This window comes from Rosa chinensis, chromosome 2 (assembly GCF_002994745.2).
Source record: "Rosa chinensis cultivar Old Blush chromosome 2, RchiOBHm-V2, whole genome shotgun sequence".
Classification (NCBI taxonomy): Eukaryota; Viridiplantae; Streptophyta; class Magnoliopsida; order Rosales; family Rosaceae; genus Rosa; species Rosa chinensis.
The window spans coordinates 21,771,496-21,785,044 of record NC_037089.1 but is presented as its reverse complement, the minus strand read 5'-3'; the positions used below and the strand labels follow the sequence as shown (position 1 = coordinate 21,785,044).

The window sequence follows — 13,549 nt, the reverse complement described above, 5'->3', positions numbered from 1 at the left end:
AGGACCTTTGTGGCCGTGCCGGAAAGAGGAAGAGAGAGGAGCGACCGGCCAGACGGCGATTTAGGGTGTGTTTTGTCGATTTTGGTTTTGACTTTTAATGGAGGAAACACCTAGGCCCCGACCGCCTAGCGCCCAGCCAGACCCGCCCAGGCCGACTAGGCGGCCGATTTTCAACCCGACGCCTAGCTTGATCGACTAGGCCAAAAGCGGAACGGCATGGAGACGCCTAGCGCCTAAGCGCCGCCTAGGCCAATTTTTAGAACCATGCCGCCACCTTTTGTCAGAAGCTTCAGCACCACCCCAGTATCTGGGAACCGGTGACAACTTTCCTGGAACCGGCCATCAAGACCCCGGACCGACCAGTAGAAGACCTGATGCTCTCATTTCGGTCTGCATCTGCCTCCTTCCAGAAAGAAGCCCAGCCCAGAGAGATCAAGCCTCGGCCCAGAAGCAACTGTGCAGCTTAGGCCCAGTGGCAGAAAGAAGCCCAGAAGCAGAAGATGTCCAGCCCAAGCCACGTTAGCATCCAGTCGGCCTGCCATGTCAGCATCAGAGTGCCACGTCAGCACCTGCGGTCAACACCAATCAACGCCGGTCAACCTCTTTCCGGTGACTTTTCCAGCGACATTTTTCCGGCAATTTTTCAAGGTAAACTTTTCTAAAAGTTCCCATTTTTGAAGTTTTTATTACTTTTCATGCTTACTCCAAACTTGGAGCTTGTAGAGTCCTCCAAACTTAAAGTTTATTGAGAAGAAAACGATCGACCACATACATCGTTGTTTCAATCTAATCCAAAAACCCCTCTTGGAATCGGATTTTCTTGGAAGCGACTACGCTCAGAATTTTTATAGTTTTTCGTGGTAGCCCTTTTTCGCTCCGAAACTAACCCTATTTTCTTGTTGTTTTTCAGGATGAGTAACCTGAACAAGTTTGGCTTCGCTCCACTAGAGACAACAGGCGCAGGATACCACAAGTGGGTCCGTGATGTGCGCTAGCATCTTAAGGTTGATGGGATCCTGAGTACGATCCAAGAGCCAAGTCAGGACGTGCTTACTCCTTAACAAGCTGTTGCTTTTGAAGCAAATAGAGCTAAAAGAGAGGCGAATGAAGCTAAAGCCATCATTCTCATGACAAGGCACATGAATGACGCGCTCCAAAATGAGTACCTTAATGAGGAAGACCCAAGAAAACTATGGGTAGAACTCGAGCAGCGTTTTGGCAACATCTGTGATTCCCTGCTTCCAGACTTAGAAGTGAGATGGCATAGCCTCCGCTTCTGTAATTTCAAGTCTGTACTTGACTACAATTCTGAAGCACTTCGTATCAAGTCTATGATGGAATTCTGTGGACAGAAAATCACTGATACGATGTTGATCGAGAAGACTCTCTCCACCTTCCCCGTCTCTGCATTGATGATAGCCAAGAACTATCGGATTGATGTCAATGCTAAACGCATCACAAGATTTCATGAGCTAATTTGTGCCATGAACGTAGCTGAAAAGCATGACAACATACTTGTGAAGAACAATAACTCTAGACTTGTGGGAACCAAGCCAAATCCGGAGTCTAATTATAGTCCCGCCTCCAAGGGAGGACGCAAGGAGCGAAACCCTAAGAGTAGGGATAATTCTGGACGTTCTGGTCCATATTCTCTCCCTAAAGAGGAAGGAAACCGCCAAGATAGGCATGCACGGAACCATGGAGGTAAACGTGTGAAGAGAGAGAGGCCAAGCCTCCGGTTATGGTGGTAACACCACCAAAGGCAATAACCGTCCTCAAAACGCTCCCAGAGCGCCTCGATCAAGGGAACCTGACCATAATGATTCTTGTCTCAGATGTGGATCAACTGGATATTGGGCAAAAGCATGTAAAGCACCCCAGCAAGTTGTAAACGCATACAAAATGTATCGTGAAGCAAGGGAGGCAAATTACATGGAACAAGAAGATCAAGATGGCGATCTTGATCTAAAGGTGGAAGACTACAAGGATCAAGACCCAGAAACTGGCGATTTTGATTAAGTCTTTTTATTTTCCAAGAGATGTAGGCAATTGCCATATTATTTTGTAGTAGATGCCAATGGTATTAGTCTTTCTTCAAAGTAGGCGTACTCAATGTAAGTGTGATGTCTAGGAAGGTTTTGAGATAAGTGGTACTTAAGCGAGGGTTGCTCCACCAACATCTCTCTACTCACCTGGTCACATTTGCATTGGAATTACTGAAAGGAGTTAGACAACTACCATTGTGTTGCATTAGCTAGTTTATTAGATTAGATTTTCTTTGGTCAAAGAAACGATGATGTAATTCCGTTTGGATTATTAATAAAAGTTGAGTGCTTTTCTTTATGACTCCCTCTTAATTATGAGCTTTTCTTTTCAAGGAATGGATGAACTTCAATGTCTTGCGGATAGTGCGACTACGCACACCATTCTACGGCATAAGCAATTATTCTTAGAGATGTTGCCTACATATTCATCTGTGACTACGATGGCTGGGCCATCAGGTTTAGTTCAAGGACATGGAATGGCCCAATTCCTTTTGCCCAATGGCACCTTGATTAAAGTCACTGAAGCTCTCTACGCTCCTAAGGCAAATCGAACCTTAATGAGCTTTAAAGATATTAGAGCCAACGGATTCCATGCGGAAACACATAATGAGAACGGAAAAGAGTTTCTTTGTATTACCTCTAATGATTGCGGACGAAAGCGCATCTTAGAGAAGCTTATGTGTCAATCTAGTGGACTTTATGTCACTACAATTCGACCAATTGAATCCAATAATGTCATAAGAGAAGATCTCTTGGATTCAGACACATATTGGCTTTGGCATGACAGACTAGGACACCCTGGTCGTGACATGATGCTCCGTATACTAAAGACTTCACACGGACATCCATTCTTCAGAGTGAGAAGAAGCAAGAATCAAAAATTGATTCCTGGACTTAGCAAGACCGCAACAATTGCAGCTTCTGGCGCTGCAGCCGTCTTGGGGGGCCATAGGGCTGCTCGAGTCCCATGTGATGACGCCATCAGTGGCGCCAACCATGAGCATAACGCCATGGTTACCTCTCCTCGTGACCATGACGCCACACACACCAATTTCAATGGCTCCAATGCCATGTTGGGAGATGTAGTCACACACTTTGCTTCTAATAGCGCTACAGATGCTTAGGCCCAACCAAAATCCTCATTGGTTGCTTCTAAGGCCCCTCGCTCATTTTGCAAAGCCTGTTCCTTTGGGAAATTAGGACCGAGACCGTCCTACGCAAAGGATCCTAAAATACTCATTCCGTTCTTACAAAGAATCCAAGGGGATATCTGTGGACCAATTCAACTATCATGCAGACCTTTTAAATACTTTATGGTATTGGTTGATGCGTCGACACGCTGGTCACATGTCGCACTGTTGTCCACTCGAAATGCTACTTATGCTAAACTCCTCGCCCAGATTATCCGTCTACGGGATCACTACCCTGACCATCCTATTAAGTCGATTCGACTTGATAATGCTGGGGAGTTTACATCGAAAACGTTCGATGACTATTGCATGTCACTGGGGATTGATGTAGAGCATCCAGTTCCCCATGTTCATACCCAAAATGGTCTCTCAGAAGCCGTTATTAAACGACTACAGATGATAGCACATACATTGGTTATGCGCACCAATCCCCCCGTTTCTACTTGGGGATATGCAATATTGCATGCAGTGACGCTAATTTGTCTACGACCCACTGCAACCCAATCTTACTCTGTGTTACAGCTAGTGACTGGTACGAGCCTAATCTCTCGCACTTACGCTTTTTTGGGTGTGCCATTTATGTGCCCATTACGCCACCACAGCGTACTAAGATGGGTCCACAACGACGAATGAGCATATATGTTGGCTATGAATCTCCAACCATCGTCCGCTACCTTGAACCCTTGACAGGCGAACTCTTTACCGCTAGATTTGCGGATTGTCACTTTGATGAGACAGTCTTCCCATCTTTAGGGGGAGACAAGAACACATATGTTCAACAGGAATGACAGGAATTGTCGTGGTCTGTCCCCACTATGTCTCATCTCGATCCTCGTACCGCGCAGTCCGAACTTGAAGTGCAAAGAATAATCGAGCTCTAGAACGTAGCAGACACTCTGCCTGATGCATTTTCTGATGTTGCCAAAGTGACGAGATCACACATACATGCTGCAAACGTGCCTGCAAGGATTGATGTCCTAAATAATGGACATAACGCCACTCCTGTGACACCAGGAGATGCCGCCATTACCCAAAATGTCAATGATGTGGCGTCTATGGCCGCATGTCCTGCAAGGAAGCGCGGTAGACCGATTGGTTCAAAGGATACTCGCCCTAGAAAGAGGGCGAATGAGGCACAAACAAATCCTTTGATCATCGATACTCAAAATCCGTCCCATGAGAATGTTCCGGATTATGGTTATGTCCGAGAGACATCATTGGGGGACGCCTCAATGTCAGAACCTATCCCTGAGAACGTAGAGATCTCTGTTAATTACCCTAGTGTACATGGGACGTGGGAAAGAAACTCCATCATCATTGATGATGTATTCGCGTATTCAGTGGCATGTGAGATTATTGAGACCGATGACATCGAACCACGCTCCGTTGATGAATGCCAACGTAGAGCTGATTGGCCAAAATGGAAAGATGCGATCCAGGCAGAACTGGATTCTCTAGCGAAAAGAAAGGTATTTGGCAATGTTGTACCGATACCACCCAACACCAAACCAGTTGGTCACAAATGGGTATTAGTTAGAAAGCGTAATGAGAAAAATGAGATTGTAAGGTACAAAGCTAGGCTTGTGGCGCAAGGCTACTCACAACGCCTTGGAATCGACTACGAGGAGACCTATTCTCCCGTAATGGACGTTATAACGTTCCACTACCTTGTCAGTTTGGTAGTTTCTGAAAAACTGAACATGCAGCTTATGGATGTGGTTATAGCGTATCTATATGGGGATCTAGAATTCAGCTACCCAAATCAAGTGGCTCCAAACCACGGAGCACGTTTGCAATTAGATTGAAACGCTCACTATATGGAATGAAACAAAGGTCGTTCCCAAACTGGTTATGTTTTCACCATGGGAAAGACCGCAATATCTTGGAGGTCTAAAAAGCAGACTGTAGTCGTCACCTCTTAGAATCATGCAGAGATTATTGTTCTTCACGAAGCAGTTCATGAATGTATATGGCTTAGGTCCATAGTTTCGCATGTTCGAAGTAATTGTGGTCTGAAGTCTACCACAGATGAGCCAACAAGCATTTATGAGGATAATGTTGCTTGCATTGAACAAATGAAGCAAGGCAACATCAAAGGCGACAACACCAAGCACATATCGCCTAAATTCTTCTACAATCAGCAACAATAGAAGCTCCTCAAGATTAAAGTGAAACAGGTTCTATCTGAGGACAATGTGGCAAACTTGTTTACTAAGTCATTGCCCAAATCCACGTTCGAGAAACATGTGGCAAGAATTGGCTTGCGGAAATTATCTGAACTCCCATGATCGTAGTCATCAGGGGAGGCACAGACATCAGGGGGAGATGTCTACATGTTCGTCTCGGATCGTGAAAGGTGTGTTGTGCTCTTTTTCCCCTTCGACCGAGGTTATTTTTGTCCCACTAGATTTTTGTTACTCGACAAGGTTTTTAACGAGGCAACGAGAGAAACAGTACGTTTGGGCAACACAAGGAGGAGTGTTCAAGTAAACCCTAATTTGTGTTTGGCCCAAACTCTAGGTTACTTGCTCTAGTGGTAATTAAATTACAAGGATCTAGATTCCTATTCAATGTACGATTACTTTCCTTATATAATTGAGATTCTATGCATTGTAATCCTCTATATAAAGAGACCCCTGTTATCAATGACAACACACAGCAAATTCCTCTCAAATTCAGTTTCTCTACAACAATCTCATAATTTTTTTTTAATTAAGTAAAAAATGGACCGAATTACACCTCAAAATATGCCACGTGGCTGGGCTCTTAACGCCGTCATGAACAGCGTGTACCGTTCTTGAGTCGAACTTCAAATTTGGGGTTCCAAAGTGATAGTTTTGCATAGTCAGGTACTGAAGTTAGGAGTCAGCCTTAGTTCGAGTACTGTTTGAAAATTTTTCTCTTTATTAAATAACCAAGTCAATTCAATCAAAGGATATTCTTCTAAACTCTTCTTATAAGTAGTTTATGGAGCCAATTAGATAGAACAAAAAGAATAATGCTAAATAAATCACATTATCAGACTACAATACTATAATACACAATACAGTTGTTGATATTTGCTACCACTGCCAAATGCTTAATTAAGATATTTCGTTAAATACTTTTTACTTATCATCAATCTTGAAGAAAAACACTGTATTCTCACTCAATTCTCAGTCCTTCCTCACTGTTTGGGTTAACTCCAAGGGCTTAATTAACACGTTAATTGCTACATCGAATATGATCACAAAAATATGGTCTCGATTTTTATAACAATTTTCGGTACTTATCACATCTTACACAACGCGTACGTTGACTGTCTGAGTGCAGGCTAATGTTTTGGCAGTATATTTGTCCGGGAATGTGGATTCAGAATTTCTGAGTCTGTGACGTTTGGTCGGCTTGTATTTGGTGCTGACTGCCGAGTTTTCTAAGACGTTTATGCTAGCTAGTTTGTTCATATATAATAGGTTAGAATAAACTTAAGCAACCGAGGAAAATGACTTCGTAACTTTCATTCTAACGTTTTCTTTTCTATATATGAATCCTCTATCAACTCCAACTCAAGCATCAACTATTAAACTATAGTCTGTTTTCTTATCTGTAGAAATTAAACAGCTAACGAAGTAATATATAAGAATGAGATCGACAAAGGAGCGAGACAAAAGTATCGATGAAGTCATTTCCAGAAAAAATATAAACAAAAGATCATAGAAGACCTGGCAGAGAAGAATTCCCTCTTGATGTTTTCAACCAAACCTCAAGAATAACGCCGGTCGCCGTCCTAAATATGTATTTTTGAAGAAACGTCATGGCAGATTGGCAGGAAATCGACTTATTATAATCACAGCCGGCCGAATAAGAATGATTCAATGGCCAGAAAGGAAAAGAGAAACAAGGGTTAAGGCAGTAGTCATATATTTTCACATATCAAACTCTTCTTGTTGGCCGGACAGCTGTGTACACTTGTATATCCCCTTTACAGTTGCTTGAATTTCTTTTTTAATGAAAAGATCTAGTCATTTCCTGGTACCATTTCACAGTAACATACACTGTTGTGGCCGATTCGTGATAGTATGGTACATTGGTACCATTGATTTATGCTTTGCTAAAGGCATCGGTCCTAACATTTTGTCGTATTGAGAGGAACTATACGATGGCAGGGAGAAGGGGTAATTTTTTTTTTCACTTTTGAAACCAAATTGGTCCGGGAGTGGAGCCGTAGAGGCAATGTTCCCATTATTTAAAATGCATGATTCTGGATTTTGTTTCTAGTTCACTGGAGCTATATAAAAGTTCGATACGTGTGGGCCGAAAATGACACAAAAACAGTACTAAGTTTAAGAAACTTTAAATTTTTGCCCTAATTCCCGACCTTTGTAAGTTCTTCGAATTTGCCAAATTATTAGTTTTGGACTGCATGAACAAGCTCGAAATAATAATAGAAAAAAAAAAAAAAAACTATTTTTCAACTCTTTCACCAGAGGCAGTCATTATCCAGTTATTCTCTATTTTTGAATGCTACTCGCATTCTATTTGCTTGTTTTCCGAAGTGGTCTTGAAACTCTTACTTTGTCATTCTAATCATCTAATGTAACGTTCAATCATTGAAATTAAAAAAAGAGGTAAAATGATACTGAAACATTGGGAAGTTTATGTACAATAATCTGTATAGCATCTATTATACAGTAAAAAAATCAATTCTCACAGAAATCACAAATTTTATGCCAAAACAAAAGGCAAACACAAAAGTGATCTTTACAGAGGTGCCCTACCTCAACGACCCTCTTGAAGGCTTGACATGCTCAAAGGTTCTCCGGAGCTGACTGATCGCAGTGCTGTAGGTACAAGATAAACTGGAGCTGGCATCTGTTTTGGAAGAATGGGCAGTTCTGTCTCAAAGTCCAGAACTTGATCGGCTCACCTTATTAAGGGCCTCTTACTTCGATCAGGGTCAGCACACCACAGTCCTACAATCATCAGACATTCCACTTATTTCGTATCATATTTCAAATGCCGAAGCCTCTAGACATTCCACTGACTATCTCAGACATTTGCAAAAGAAGCTGTTCTTTTCCATAACGGTCCCAAACCCACTCCACCAATCCCATTTCCGAATCATTTGTAATAGGAACCAATGACTTTTTCCCAGCAGCAATCTCTGCAACCACCGCAAAGCTATGGACATCTGACTCTTTACTAGCCTTACCTGTGCTTAGATACTCTGGAGCCAAGTAACCCCGTGTTCCAGCCAATCCAGTTGTCTGGGGAAGTCAAGCTAACCCAAAGTCTCCGATCTTTACATCAAAGCTGGAATTGAGTAAGATATTGCTTTATTTAACATCTTGGTGCACCATGCATTGCTGCCTGTTCCAGCCTTCGTTAAGATAAAGCAATGCAGATGCCAAACCCTGAGATATCTTGTATTTCTCAACCCAGGGTAGTATATCAGTAGACCTACTTTTCCCACAGAGGTGAGATTCAAGGCTACCATTTGGCATGAACTCATACAAGAAGGAACTGACCATCACCTTCATCATGGCACTGTCCTATTAGTTGCACTAGGTTTTGCTGTCTCAAGCTGCTAAGACCTTCACCTCCGTTATGTACTCCTTTTTTTCCTGCCCCGACCTGCTTGAGATTTTCTTCACTGCAACTGCTGTATCTGATTCAACTAGGTGGCCCCTGTAAACAGAACCAGACCCTCCTTCACCTGACTTTCTATCATTGGAGAAATTGTTAGGTAGCGGTAACAAGATCCAGAAATGAGAACCAATGGTATAATCACAGCAGCTTCCAAAACACAGCAAATAGTTAAACCCACAATTAATGCTAATATTGATCCACTATGCATGCTTTCCACTCACTTCTTTAATAGTTGAACTAAATTCCCATGATACAAGCATATTATGCTCCCCAAAGTCACCAGTACCAGCTGAAAATCCAATTGTGACCTACTGAGGAAGAATTTTTATCCGATCAATCTAATCAGAGAGACTGCTAGTCTCTGCAGCACTCGACATAGTTGGGTAGCTCCAATGCACACTCAGATTTTAAGTTGTGGCATTGTAGATAAACCATACATCAGTAGTGTCTCCCCTATGTAAACTAGCATTCCAAGGGGTCATAATACAGAAGCAATTGAGTTCTTATTGATACCAACATGCAGATATGGGGGATCCCATTCGGTGTTTACAAAGGAATCGAACTCAACTAGAACAATCTTGTTCCAAGAGAAGTCACTGGTTGTGGTGTTGAGAAGGCTAAGGAAGCCACCAGCTGAATTTGGTGGGATTTGGAAACCAACAGGAGCTAGAGAAAATGCAATGTATGTGGCAAGACCTCCCCTTGTCGAGAATGAATGAGAAATGGGTTGTGAAGTCAGTGAGTTTCTTAGTCTGAGGGTCTCGGAGTGGCACCTTCTGGGCATAACTGGCTGAACCAGCACAACATAGGTAAGTAAGCTTTGTACTTAGTTTAATTGCTCCAAAAGAAGCCACTGTATTTCCTGGAAAGAGTTGGCAGCATTCATGCCAATTCGGGATATTTGAAATAAGTTGAACAATACCATAAGAAGAAATAAAAGGAAATAGAGGATGATAGGTAAGGATGGTAGGATTATGATAGTAGTGAACATCGAAGCATTGCTTGGAGAACAGAGAGAGACTGAGACAGATACAAAGAAGAAGTTGGGCAACAACTGCATGGAAAAACTTAATTCATTGATTGATTTTGGAAGACTTGTGCATTAAAATAACCAAATCGCATGTCAAAAAAGAACTGTGTAAGGCAATAATAATGTATTTTCTATTTGATGAGTGATGAAAGTTTTGAGTCACCTGACTTAATTCATTGATTGATTTTGGAAGACTTGACAAAGCATTAATCTGAAGTGTCAATACAAAACATAAAATATGAGTGTTAGATTATAGTACTTATCTTCTGAATAGAAGAGTAATATCTAGATCCATTACATTATATAAGTGTGTCTATATCAATGTATCTGATGCATATATCTGTGCATGTGTGTGTTTTTATACATACATAGTTGAAGTGCATTAAAATAACCACCATTATGGTTAGATACAAAGTTACAAAATAACCTCTCTTTTTTGTTCTTGTGGATGTCCCTTTCAGGGATTTTGTGGAGGGTGTACTTCCATCTTGTCTTTGTATTTCGTCTGATATGCCATTTCAGATCTTTCTTCCTCTTGTTCTTGTTCTCGCTCTCACCATTGTTTTTCTTGACTTCTTGTCTTTGATTCACCAAATGAAGCCCTTCCCAGCTCAAATAGATTGATTTTAACATCTCCCATCTACCTACATTTAAACGTACTATCAAGTCAGCTGGAGAAGAAAAGTAAACTCATAACTCACTCTTTAGGCAAATAATTGCCATATACAACAGCAGAGCAGCACAATGAGTCATATATAGCGATGCTCACAAATCGCATAAAACATTGTATAACTTCATAGTGATTCATTGGTCATGATTCAGAGACAACCACTATAGAAGGATGCAATACCTATGGGCAAAAAAGCATGCTCTCAATCTAATTCATTGGATAAGTACATAACCATGAGCAATAGAGTCTATAATTCTTCAGGGAAACATTAGACAATTCAATACTTGAGCACTTAGCTCATCTCTAATGTGCTATGCAACTGATCTTCAATCATTCAATTCAATACTCATGCCCATGTTTCAGTACCCATTTTAGCTGCAAAATAGATCAATGTCTTTTCAAAAAAGGTACGGAAAATTCAATCAACAAATTAAAGAAATAGCTTAGTAATTTGGAATGCAAAACAACACCCATTAACACCCTCATCTATTTGAGCCTCTTCCATTTGTCAACACACTGAGACTTCAAGAACTAGTATCCTTATCCAAGTAATATGCAGAATCACAAGCCCAGAAACTTTCCCCATTTCAATAGTAAAAGGCAAAACCCAATTAAGAAGCTGCATAAAGGAAACGTATTGATTCTTACCTAAAACGGATTCTGGTTCGGCACAGTAAGCCGGGCAGGGCAGCCCGGCCCAAACCCCCTAGAGCAAAAGTCCTTATAATCCAATTTATTACTGCAGGTCAAGGTCAAAGTTTAGATCTTTCTGTCCATCTTCGCCTCTGTTGGTAGAAACTAGAAAGATTCAAACTTTGTAGTCTGCAGAAGCTGAAGTGGTCAAGGGGCCAACTACACAAACTCTTATCTTGTGGACTTGTGCAGCAGCTATGGAGTTGAGGTCAGACTAGGGAATATATTATATTGTTCCATTCTATGTTGACTATGAGATTCAGAGTTCCAAAATTCAATCTTTCCAGGCCATTCTCTGTTTTCCAAACTTTGAGACTTCGACTTTATTTCGCTGCTGCATTTGACATTGAGGTTGTTTTTTTTTTTTTTTCATTTTCATTTCATATAAGTCAGAGTTAGTAGTTATTGACCAAAAGAAAAGGTCAGTGGGAGTCGTAACAACAGGAATTTTTATATGTAAATTTTTTCCTGAAAAAAAAAATTAGAAGGCTATCATTTTATTTTATAGGGAATATAGCAGCAATATAGAAAAACCCACCGCAATAAACTTTATATGTTACATTGTACTGTTCTGTTAATTGAACATCATTTTTCTTCACCATTCCTTTTATGTGGTGAAACTGTGAAAGCCTTGAATCAGAAATTTTAGTTAGTTTTTTTATCATTGGCATTTGTTAGTAGTTTTGCATAGCAAAGGATGAGTAGGATTTTTTTCGAATGAAACAAAAATGAAAGTACCAAATTATGAATGCTGATAATAACTTACACCTTAAGCTTTGTTTTGCATTAGACCTGCCATATGAATGCATATACAATGCTCCCAAGGAAGCATAAAGGAAGAGATGTCTGCATTTTAAGGGAGAATGTTATGAACAAAGTTTAATCGATAAAATAAAATGTGTTGAAGGATGTCGACACCATGTGTGCCTCTACAAACTAGGGTTTAGAGTTGTAATAGGAGAACGTTCTAGGTATTCAATGTATTTAGATTCTATTGCCTTTTATGTACTTTGTAACTCCCTATATAAAAGGCTCCTATTATCAATAATAAACACACAATTACAATTCTCTACAACACGTTATCAGTACGAGCCCTAACCCTAGCCAAAAAGAAAAAAGAAAAAAGAAAAAGAAAAACCCTAAAAACCCTCATCACCAAAATCTGCCACAAGCTACCACAAGCCCTAGCCTGTGCAGCCCTGCCTTCCGCCCCGCAGCCTCCCCACTGCGCATCTGCTGCCCCGCAACTTTCGCCCAGAATCAACAAGTAAGTTTTGTGATTAAAGTTGCCCCGAATCAACAAGTAAGTTTTGTGATTAAAGTTGCTGTTTTCTTGTATTTAAATTCCTTTTATTTGATGCAAGATTTTGAAATATATGAACAGGGATTTGAGTATTTAATAAGCGGAATTGTGGGGATTCACGCTTAATGAACTAAGAGCGTTCGTAACCAATGAACTAAGAGTGTTCATAATAAACCAACTAAGAGCGTTCGTAATCAATGAACTAAGAGTGTTCATTCGGACTAAGAGAGTCCGCAAGCATGAAATTGTGACATATTAAAACATCATTGTTTGGTCTAATCTAAAGATTCTTGGAAATTAATTTCTTGGTAGCATAGATCGGAAATCTTATTATTTTAGTTTTCGTGGAAGTTTAGCTCTGAAACTAATATATCTTCTCTTCTTATTTTCAGGATGTCGAATGAACCTAGACTCGACTTTCCCATGCTTGACTCAACAGGCTCGGATTACCATAGCTGGGTAACCAATGTTGAGAACCACCTCACTTCAAAGGGAATATTACCCATAATCCAGACACCTAACCCGGATCTTGTGTTCTTACGAACACCTACAAAGCATGCTCAAGCAGTTATCTTGATGCGACGTCATATGGACAAAGCACTCAGATTGGAGTATATGTCGATCAAGAATGCAAGAGAGCTATGGGTAGCGCTAGAAGAGCGCTTTGGCAATATCCAAGATTTCCTCCTGTGAGCCCCGGAAAATTTACCAAGTTTAATTGCGATCGTCAGAAGTTATTTATTTAAAATCTCAGTAATTATCAAGGTGCTCGAGAATATTTTTTTTAGAAATTCTCACAAGGTGAAATCCTCGATTTAAGAATGGGATAATAAAGTACGTGACACGTCAAGTCCGTGAAAATTTTCGGGGAATTTTTCGGATACCCGGGCTTAGTTTTATGAATTTTGGAAGTTTTGAAATTAAAGAAATTAGAAAATCATCTTGGAGTGATCTGGACCGTCCATTTCCTCCGTACTGCTTGATCTGGAC

General features: G+C 40.7%; 1 pseudogene; it reads right to left on the bottom strand.

Moving 5' to 3' along the window:
- Positions 1-7,806: 7,806 nt before the first annotated feature.
- LOC112189707 lies at positions 7,807-11,614 on the bottom strand (annotated as a pseudogene).
- Positions 11,615-13,549: the final 1,935 nt, after the last annotated feature.